The sequence below is a fragment of the Protopterus annectens genome, chromosome 14.part0 (assembly GCF_019279795.1).
Source record: "Protopterus annectens isolate FY-2018-M chromosome 14.part0, PAN1.0, whole genome shotgun sequence".
NCBI lineage: Eukaryota > Metazoa > Chordata > Ceratodontiformes > Protopteridae > Protopterus > Protopterus annectens.
The window spans coordinates 534,998,420-535,009,779 of NC_056748.1; the positions used below are offsets into that span (position 1 = coordinate 534,998,420).

Genomic DNA, 11,360 nt, shown 5'->3' on the forward strand with positions numbered 1-11,360 from the left:
AAATTATCGCCCTTATCTTGATTATATGAAAAGAAAATCCAAATAATGTCACCGACGGTTTTACACACAACTGCCAAAATGAAACAAATGAATTAGTTGCCAAAAATCCAATAATGGCATTTCAAATGAAAAACTAAAAGTCCGGGCCGAAATGTTACCAGAAGGTAAACAGTCCCAAGTGGTACATTGAAGCCCGGGAATCTGTTCTCAACATTTTCAAGCTGATAAAATCCCACTCGAAGGTCGTAGCTAAATGAAATGAATGTTTCATGAAAAGAATATCAAGCACAACCTGCCTTAGTTGCATTGCTCATGCTGAACTACTATTTAAATATACTGGCCCCAATAGTAGTGTGAAACAAACAATCTTCGCCTTTGTCTTGATTCAATGAAAAAGAAAATCCAGAGAATGTCACCAACAGTTATACACACAGCCGCCAAAAAGAAAATTGAATTAGTTGCAAAAAAATCCAGTAATAGCATTTCTATTGAATGAAACCAAAGCGGAAATGTTACCAGAAAGGTTGACTTGTCCCAAGTGAGGCATTAAAGCCCAGGAATCTGTTCTTAATATGTTCACGTAGATATAATCAAACTGAAAGACCGTAGCTAGATGAAATAAATGTTTCTTAAAAGGAAATAGCCCACGCATGCCACAAAATGCCACAGAGTGAGGAAAACGTCCAAATGTTATTTGTTGATGAATAGAATGCAACTCCTTCAACATATGGAAAAAATAATAAAATACAATCCAAACAGGGTCCCCAGGAGAGCAAACAAAGACCAAAAAACTGCAACCTGAGTGCATTGGGTGCCACAGGCCAACCACAACTGCACCAATATATGCCTATTTATGGCTTATATTGAAGAACAGATTTACGATAACTCCCATAACTTATATATAGAAGAAATTGATATTTGGAGGCGATACTTGGATGATTGCTGGTTGGTGTGGGGATCGGATACGGAATACCTTTTGGAATTCATCACATATCTAAATGAGAACAAATGGGGAATTTAATTCACGGTCAACTGATAAAAACAAAATTATCTTTTTGGATGTTTTGGTCTCTAGAGCACCTGACCACACGTTGACCACTGAAGTCTATCAGAAATTTCCAAAAGCTTTCATCCACCCCATATCTGTAAGAATATCCCTAAATCTCAATTCATGAGAATGAAACACATTTATTCCAATAGCAACACTTATACACATTTTAGGGATGATTTAGTGCTTAGATTCAGGGACAGAGGATACAAAATGGGTCAAGTTATACACACAAAACATGTGGTAGACAATCTAGAGCATGAGAACCTTCTTTATAAAGAAAAGGGTGATAGAGGCGGTGGGCCCACAAGATTAATTACCACTTATGGACGTAACACCAAGTTATTAATGAATATTGTACAACACTGGAATATCTTGACATGTGAAACTAGACTGAGTGAATTGTTGGATGATAGATGTCCTCATCCAGGAAAGGCAAAAATCTTGCTGCATTTTTCAACCATTTCAAACATGGGCAGTCTCTCAATACAAAATCAACCCAAGCCACCTTGTTAGGTGACCCTTTAATTGGGTGCCACCCTTGTGGCCATTGCGTCCACTGTCCCAGAATATTAAAAACTAAAAGTATCAGTCAAAATACCCCCCAATTCTATGATATCCAATTTTTTGCCAAGTGCACTTCTGATTGGGTGATTTACCTAGCTAGTTGTAATTGTTCAGCTTTCTATACAAGACAAACTTCCAGACCCCTGAAATTCAGAATATCTGAACATCAAAGAGAGATAAAACACCATAAAGAAACTAATGCCCTTTATAAGCATACCATGTTACATAAAAATGCCAATTTTAATTTCACTATTATTGATAAAATCAAGAGACCCAGGAATAATAAATTGGGTTGGCATGATTTGTTAAACACTATGGAGAAAAAATGGATTGTTAAACTGGGAGGTCTCTTTAAACCAGGGCTTAATGAGCATCTTTAATTGATCACGTCCTATGCTTTTTGTATTTATTGCTGTTATTTCACACTGATGAAGGCTTTATACCCATACAGTCGAAACCGGTTTGTTTAAGAATATTTTTATTAAAGTATTTTTTGGTGCCATTGTATGCTGGTCTTTCTACTTTTTTGAAGTGCCTTTACCTTTGACACCATGCAGCTGCCGTATTCGCAGAGTTTTCTGTAGTTTCAGTCCTACCCTGAATAAAGCCATGTCCAACCCAGAGATGTTGGACATGCTACACTTACACATCCTGATTTCAAATAAACACATACTTCATGGACATCCACCTTTCTAGTACAAGGCTCACAACATGCCTGACAGATATGTCCCATAAACTTAATATACTCCTGCCATACTATGCATCCCTGTCCAGCAAAGCTGCACATTGCCCCTCTGTGACATGGTGTGATGACCGCATGGCAAATATATCATTAACCCTGTGGATCAGTTCTATGGCACAGCTTGAACTGGCCAGTGAAACTTACCTGTCTGTTGGCTACAGCTAGGTAACCTTTCAGCCTAGGCTCATAAATGGCCCAGGGCATATAGCCTACTAGTTTACTATGACTATACATGCTATAGTTGATATTGAACCCTGCAAATACCATCAGGCTAGCCATTGTCCCATGTATTTTACATGTGCAACATGGGTAATACATGGCAGGATGCTAAACAGCTGTGCAGTGCCATGTAGATATGGCAAAACACATACATGTAAAACTTTGTGAGCAGGTTTGCAGGGTCACAGGTCACATCCCTTAAGGCTGTGTATGACTATATATGTGACATACACAGCATTATAGTTTATCGCATTAATGTGAACACATCCAGGAATGTCCTGATAGGTAAAGACACCAGTACAGGTATACAGACATGCCCACATCAAGACATCCACATGGAGTATGAGCAATGTCATCACTTGGCAAGCACATACATGGTGATATCAAATCACCAGTAAGTGTCAAATGTGTGAGTTAAGCATGTCAGTGGTGTTAGTGTCATGTAGATTTGCAAAGACATATTGGTAATCTTAATAAATGTGATTCACATGTATGTTCAGCTGTACTTCTGTACTTCTCTGAGTTACTGTGACCTGTCTCCATCGTTATGTCTTCCAGGTATGCCATGTGCCAGGCTGCCACCATACACCCCCGCTTGAAGGATGAGGTCCTCATCCCATACCTCGACAACCATGTAACTCTTCAGCCATGTGCCACAGGATGCACAGCAGTGGGATGCCCTGTGGGAAGAACTCGAGGGTAAATGATGTTGGCGGCCACAACTGCACCCATCAGCAGGTGCACCAACACTGCACGGACCTCATAAGATGGGCGAAACAGCATGCTAATGCAATCGCCAAGGAACAAGGTGCAACAGGTGGGATGCCACTCAGCCAGCCCCCACTCACACGTACCGTGGAGCTACTGGCCAACCCAGAGACACCTGCAGACCTCCATCCACAAGCTTTAGCTGGTATTGTGGAGGTGGGTGTCTCTCAACCACCGAGCCTGGAGTTGCCTGGTAAGTCACTACTGCACATATAACTATATTTCATATAGTTACATGTGTTACTGTACAATATGTAATGTAACATATGCAAGGCATATATGCACACATACCAACATACTATAGTCTGCTTCTCTATGTATGCACAGATGTGCATACTCCATAGTATAGTCTATTGTACTAGTTTATGTGCCAACATAGACATTGCACCCTGTAACTATCACACAGGTGTGGATAATGATCTTACTGCTGTGACACTCCTATTTAGGTACTTCTGGCATTTTGCAGTGACACCAGCCTGTTGCAGGTGAGATTGTTATTTACTAGGCTTGATAATGCACAGATCATATTAATTGCATGGTATCTGCCATATGTGACCATTTAACACATGTACACATAATGTATGGTGGTCCTGTTAATATACACTGGTCAAACCTGCAATGCATCACACTGGTTACCCATGTGGAATGATTGAAGACTATATGAAACACCTACACTAAACTTTACAAACTGTCATTGCCAGATGTGTGGACAGCTGTGAATGCAATGGTGGAGGTGTGCTTCACTGTAGGGACAGGTACTACAGATCAGCATTACACATGTGGGGAATACAAACAGTACTATACGGAGAGCATATATGTGCACACTCTAAATGTTTTGGAGCTGGAATATGACCAGCCCACAGGATTCACCCTTGTGGATTATACCCATGCTATGAATGTCACACAATGTCATGTGCTATCTGACATGTCCATGACATGTAGTGGGCTGACTGCAAAACTGTTCAACTATCCTGCAAAACATGATCTCACATTGCAAACATACCACCCTTTGTCTGCATAACCCTGTCCTCAGTGAAGCATATGACATCTATGGGTGTATGTCATATGGGATAACACTGACATGTGACATTGATTCCCATCACAACCATTGGACAAAACATGTGTACACATGGCCATGGAGGATGGCCAGAGACATGAAGCAACACACAGTAGAAGTGATGTACATGTGTGTACACCCTGTTGTACATTGGCTCAACACAATACAAATATGGCCTTTGTGTAATGGTGATATTGCAGATGTGAAACACTAATCATACAGGTCTGTGCACAGCTTGTGTAGGCATGACATCAAAACCACCACATAACATGTCTTGAGCATCTTGAGTGTGTCACGATATGAAAGCATTCACCTATACAATATCCAAATACATACATGTGTTGCACAACAGACATACAACCACAGCAGACCACAGATACAGTACATTCACCTTGCTGGTGTCAGATTACTGTCATGCTTGCTCCTCATGGGTGAAGTACACAGATGGCATGTGGGGCATGGAGTACTGTGTTAACAACCCTAGCCAAAAAAACCCCCCTTCCCCAAAAAAAGGGGAAAATTTTTTTTTTTTTAAAATTTTTGGGTTTTAAAACCAGCCCCGGTTTTTGGTTTTTCCCGGTTTTAAACACAAAAATTTTTGGGGAATTCCAAAGGGGTTTTAAAAAATTTTTTCCCAAAAAATTTTTAAAAAACCCCCCCCCTTTTTAAATTGAAAAGGGGAAGTTTTAAAAAAAACCCCTTAAAAATTTTCCGGGTTTAAAACCCAAAAACCCCGGGGGGAAAATTTTTTGGGGGGGGTTTAAAACCTTTAACCAAAAAAAAAAAAAAGGGGGGGGGTTTTTTAAAAAAATATCCCCCCAAAAAATTTGGGTTTCCCCCTTTTTTTCCCTTGGGGGGCATGCCAAAAAAAAAAAAAAAAATTTTTTTAAAAAAAAACCCCCCCCCTTTTCTTTTTCCCCCGGGGAAAAAAAAAAATTTTTAAAATTTTTTTGGGGGGAAAAAAATTTTCCCCGGGGGGAAAAAAAAGGGGGGAAGGGGCCGGAAAAAAAAAAAAAAAAATTTTTTTTTTTGCAAGAAAAAAAAAAAGGGGGGGTTTTTTTTTTTGTGAAAAAAAAAAACCCCCCCAAAAATTTTAGGTTTTTAAAAAAACCCCCCAAAAAATTTTTCCCCCCCAAAAAAAAAACCCCCAAAAAAAAAAAAATTTTTTCCCAAAAAAACCCAAAAAAAAGGCTAATTCCCCCTTTGGGGAAACCCCTGAAAACCCCCCCCGGGGGAAAAATTTTTTTGGGAATTTTTAAAGGAAAATTTTTTTTTTTTGGGGAAAAAAAAAAATTTTTTTTTTCCCCCCCCCACCCTTTATTTTTAATTTTCCCGGGGGGGGGAAAAACAAAAAAAACCCCCTTTTTTGGGTTAAAAAGGGGAAAAATTTTTTTAAAAAAAACCCCTTTTGGGGGCCCAAAGGGCCGGGAAAAAAGTTTTTTTTCCCCCCCCCCGGGGCCCCCAAAGGGCCAAAAAAAAACCCCAGGGGGAAATTAAAAAGGGGGGGGGGTTAAAAAAAAAAAGTGGGGGTTTTCCGGGGTTTGGGGGGGGGCCCCCAAAAAACCTTGGGGGGGGGTTTTTCCCCTTTTTAAAAGGGGAACCCACCCCCCAAAAAAACCCCCCCGGGGGGGGGTTTAAAAAAAATTTTAATTTTAAAAATGTTTTTTTTTTGGGGGGGGGGGGGGTTTTTTTCCCCCCTTTTCCCCCCGGGGGGAAAAAAATTTTTGGGGGGGGGGGGTTTTTTTTTGGGGGGGCCCCCCCCCCCAAAAAAAAAAATTTTTTAATGGGGGGGTTTTCCCCCCCCCCCCCCCCCCAAAAAAAAAACCCCATAATTTTGGGGGGGAAAAAAAATTTTTTTGGGGGAAGGGGGGGGGGGCCCCCCGGGGAAAAATTTTAAAAAGGTTGTGGGGGGGGGTTTTTGGGGCCGGGGGGTTTTTGCAAAAAAAAAGGGTTTTTTTTTTTGGGGGGTTGGGGAAAGGCCCCCCCCAAAGGAAAGGTCCCCCCGGGTTTTTTTTTTAAAAAAACCCCCTTTTTTTTCCCCCCCCCCCCTTTTTTAAAAGGGGGAAAAAAATTTTGGGGGGGGAAAAATTTGGGTTGGAATTTTGGGGGAAAATTTTGGGGGGGGGGGGGCCCGGGCCCCCTTGGGGGAAAAAAAATTGCCCCCCCCAAAACCCGGAAACCCCCTGCAAAAAAAAAAAAAATTTTTTTGGGGGGCCCCCCGGGGGGGAAAAGGGCCAAAAAAGGGGGGGGCCCCCCCCCCCCTTTTTCTTTTTTCCCCCCCCCGGGGGGGCCCCCCCGGGGGAAAAAAAACCCCCCCCGGGGGCCCCAAAACCCCCCCCCCCGGGGGGGGAAAAATTTAAAAAAAAGGGGGGGAAACCCCCCCCCAAAAAAAGGAAACCCCCCATTTTTCCCCGGGGGGCCCCCCCCAAACCCGGGGGGCCCCCCCCCGGGGCCCCCCCCCCCCCGGGGGGGGAATAAATTTTTTCCAAAAACCCCGGGGGGTTCCCGGGGCCCATGAAAAAATTTAAGGTATGGGTTTGGGGAAATTTTTTTTTTTGGGGCGCGAAACCCCTTTGGGGAAAAAATTTTTTTAAAAAAAAAGGAAAAAAAGGGCAAAAAAATTTTTTCCCCCCCCCTTTTTAACCCCCCCCCTTTTTTCCCGGGCCCAAAAAAAATTTTAAAAGGGGGTTTTTCCCCCCCAAAAGGGCCCCCCATTTTAACCCCTTTTTTTAAAAATTTTAAAATTTTTTTTTTGGGGTTAAAAAGGGGCCATTTTAAGGGGTGAAAAAATTTTTAAAAGGGGGGGGGGGAAAAAAAGGGTTTTCTTTTTAAAAAAAGGGTTTAAAAGGGCCCCTTTAAAGAAAAAAAACCCCCCCCCCAAAACCCAAAAAAATTTTCCGGGGCCCCCCTTTTTCCCCCCAAAAAAAAAAAACCCCCAAAAACCACCCCCTTTTAAAAAACCCCCCAATTTTTTTTTAAAAGGCAAAAAAAAAAATTTTTTCCCCCCCCCAAAAAAAAGGGGGGGGAAAAAAAGGTGGGGGGGGTGGGGGGAAAAAAAGGGTTTTTGGGGAAAAAAAACCCCCTTTTTAAGGGGGAAACAAAAAAACCCCCCCCAAAAATTAAGGGGGGGGGAAAAAAACCCCCGGAAAAAAAACCCCCCGGGGAACCCCCCCCAAAAAAAAGCCCCCCCCCCCAAAAAAAAAAAGGGAAAAAATTAACATTAAAAAAACCCCCGGGGGAAAAAAAACTTTTTTGGGGTTTTTTTTTCCCTTAAAAAAAAAAAGGGGGGGAAAAGGGAAAAAATTTTGCCTTTGGGGCCCCCCCCGGGGGGGGAAAAAAAAAAAGGGGGTTTGGGGGGGGGTTAAAAAAAGGAAAATCCCTTAAAAAAAAACCCCCCCCCCCCCCCCCCCAAAAAAAAAAACCAAAAAAAACCCCCCCTTTTTAAAATTTTCCCCAAAACCCCCCAAAAATTTTTTAAATTTTTTCCCCCCCCCCTTTTTTTTAAAATTCCCCGGGGGGAAAAAAACCCAAAGTAAAAATTTGGGTTTTCCCCCCCGGGGGCCCCAAAAAAAACCTGTAAAAAAAACCCCCCGGGGAAAAAAAGGGAAGCAAAAAAAAAAATTTTTTTTTTTTTTTTTCCCGAAAAAAATTTTCCCCTTTTTAAAAAAAATTTTTTTTTGGGTCCCCGGGGAAAATTTTTTCCCCCCCAAAAAAAATTTTTCCCCCTTTTGTTTTTTTTTTTAAAAAACCCCTTCATAAAAAATTAAAAAACCCAAAAAATTTAAAACCAAACAAAACCCCTTTTTAAAAAAAATTTTTTTTTTGGGGGGGGGGAAAAAAAATTTAACATCAAACCACACAAAAATTTTTCCCCCAAAAATCCAAAAAATTTTTTAATGGAAAAAAAAAGGAAAAATTTTTTTTCCCCCCCCCCCAAAAAACCCGGTTTTTTAAAAAGGTTTTTTTAAAAAGGGGGGGGGCCCCCCTTTTAAAGGGGTTTTAAAAAACAAAAAAACCAAACAAAAAACCCCCCCCCAAAAAAATTTTGGTTTTCCCTGGGGCCAAAAAAAGGGGGGGCCCCCTTTTTTAAAAAAATTTTTTTTGGGGGGAAAAAACCTTTTTTTTAAGGGGGGGGGAAAATTTTTCCCCCCGGGAAAAAGGGTAAAATTTAATGTCCCAAAAAAAACCCCGGGTTTTTTAAGGGGGGTTTGAAAAGGCCAAAAGATTTTTTTTTTTAATTAAAAAATTAAAAAGGGGGACCCCCTTTTTAAAAAAGGGGGTTTTTTTTTTTAAAAAAGGGGTTTGTTTTTTTTAAAAAGGGGGGAATTTCCCCCCTTTTTTTTAAAAAATTTTTTTTAAAAAAAAATTTTTTTCCCGTAAAAAATTTAAACGGGGTTTTTAAACCCCCTTAAAGGTTTTTGGGCCCCCCTTTTAAAAAAAATTTTGGAAAAATTTTTTGGGGGGGGAAAACCGGGGGCCTTTTCCCCCCAAAGGGTTTTTTTGGGGGGGGGTTTTTTTTTAAAAAAAAGGAAACAAAAAGGAAAATTTTAATTTTTTTTTTTTTTTCCCCCCTTTGGGGGGAAAAAGGGGGGCAAAAACCTTAAAAATTTTTTTCCCAAAAAAACCCCTTTTGGGGTTTTTGGGGGGGGGTTTTAAAAAAAAAACCCCAAAAATTTTAAAAAATTTTTGGGGGGGGTTTTTATTTTTTTTTTTTTGGGGGGGAAAATATTTAAAAAAGGGGTTTTTCCCCCCCCTTTAAAAACCCCCCCCCTTTTTTTTTTTTTTGGGGAAAAGGGCCGGAAAAAATTTTTTTAAAAAAATTTTTTTTCCCCAAATTTTTCCCCTTTTTTTTGGAAAAAAAGGGCCCCCCTTTTGGAAAAGGTTTTAATTTGGGGTTTGTTTTTTTAAAACCCCAAAACCCCCCCCAAAAAATTTGGGTTTTTTCCAATTTCTTAAAATTTTTTAAAACCCCCAAACCCCCCAAAAACCTTTAAACCCCAAAAATTTAAAAAATTTTCCTTTTTTGGGGGCCCTTCCCTTTTTGCCCCCCGGGGGAAAATTTTTTTTTGGGGGTTTTTTAAAAAATTTTTTTTTTAAAAAAAGAAATTTTTAAAAAAATTTTTTTAAAAAAAGGGGTTTTTTTGGGGAAAAACCAAAAACCGGGGGGTTTAAATAACCAAAAATTTTTTAAATTAAAAACCCCCCTTTTTTAAAAAAAAATTGTGAAAAACCCCCCCTTTTTTTTTCCCCCCAAAAACCCCAAAAAAAACCCCATTTCCCTTTTTTTGGGGGGGCCCCAAAAAAAAATTTTTTATGGGAAAAGGCCCAAAAAAAAAGGGGTTTTAAAAAGAGGGGCAAAAAACCCCGGTTTTTCAAAATTCCTTGGGGGTTTTTTTAAAAAAATTTTTTTTTTTTGGGAAATTTTTTAAAAATTTTTTCCCCGGTTTTTTTAAAATTTTAAATTTTTTTCCCCCTTTTTTTAAAATTTTTTAAAAGGGTTTTTTTTTTTTAAAAAAAAAAAATTTTTTTTTTGGGGGGGGGCCCCCCCAGTTTGTTTTTTTTTTTTGGGGGGGGTGTTTTTTTTTTTCCCCCTTCACCCCCTTTTTTTTTTCCAAAAAAACCATTTTGGGCCCTTTTTTTTTTGGGGTTTTAAACCACCCCCCCAAAAACCCTGTTTTCCCCCCCAAAAAAAAAAAAAATTTTTTGTTGTTTTTGGGGGCCTTTCCCCAACTGAATTTTTTTGGTTTACAAGGAAAGGATTTGGGGAAAAAAAACCCCCCCGGGGGGTTTTTTATTTTTTCCATCCTGGGGGGCCCCTTTTTTAAAAAAAAATTTTTGGGGGGAAAAAATTTAAAAAATTTCCCCCCCCCCCAAAAAAAAAATTTTGGGGGCCCCCCCCTTTTTTAAAAAAACCCCCCCGGGCCCCAACCCCCCCCCAAAAAACCCCCCCCAAAAAAAAATTTTTTTTCTTTTTTTTTTTGGAAGGAAAAATTTTTAAATTTTTTAATTTTTTTGGGGGGGGGCCCCCCCCAAAATTAAAAAAAAATTTTTTTTTTAAAAAAAAAAAAATTTTTTTTTTTTTAAAAATTAAAAATTTAAAAAAAAAAAATTTTTTTTTTCCCCCAAAATTTCCCAAAATTTTCCCCTTTTTTAAAATTTTAATTTTTTTTAAAAAAATTTTTTTTAAAAAATTTTTTTTTTAAAAAAAATTAAAAAAAAAATTTTTTTTTTTATATAAATTTTTTTAATTTTTTTTTTTTTTTTTTAAAAAAAATTTTTTAAAAATTATATTTTTTTTTTAAAAAAAAATTTTTAAAATTTTAAATTAAAAATTTTTTTTATATAAAAATTTTTCCTTTTTTTAAAATTATTTTTTCCCCTTTTTTTTTCTATACAAAAATTTTTCCAAATTTTTTTTTTTTTTATTTTTTAAAAATTTTTTTTAACTTTTTAAAAAATTTAATTTTTAAAACTTTTTAATATTTTTTTTTAAAAAAAAAATACATAATATAAAAAAAAAATTTTTTTTTTTTCTTTTTTATTTTTAATAAAAAAAAACAAAAAAAAAAAAAAAAAAATTTATTTGTTTTTTTTTTTTTTTTTATATAATATATATATAATATATTATTATTATATATATTTTAAAAAAAAAAATTTTTTTATATAATATATATATATAAAAAAAAAAAAAAAAAAAAATTTAAAAAATTTTTTTTTTAAAAAAGTTTTTTTAAAAATTTTTAATAAAATTTTTTTAAAAAAAAATTTTTTTAAAAATAAAAAAAAAAATTTTTTTTTTAAAAAAAAAAATTTTTTAAAAAAAAATTTTTAAAAAATTTTAAAAAAATTTTTTTTTTTAAAAATTTTTTTTTTTTAAAAAAGGGGAAAAAAAAAAAGGAAATTTTTTAAAAAAAAGGGTTTTTTTAACCAATTTTTTTTTAAATTTAAATTTTTTTTTT

The 11,360-nt window shown here is 37.1% G+C and overlaps 1 non-coding gene across 1 annotated transcript; it reads left to right on the forward strand.

The window, feature by feature from the left end:
• The first annotated feature begins 5,585 nt into the window (after positions 1-5,585).
• On the forward strand, positions 5,586-5,710 carry LOC122789515. The gene has a single exon (XR_006362833.1). It is a non-coding gene; the product is annotated as a U11 spliceosomal RNA (small nuclear RNA).
• Positions 5,711-11,360: the final 5,650 nt, after the last annotated feature.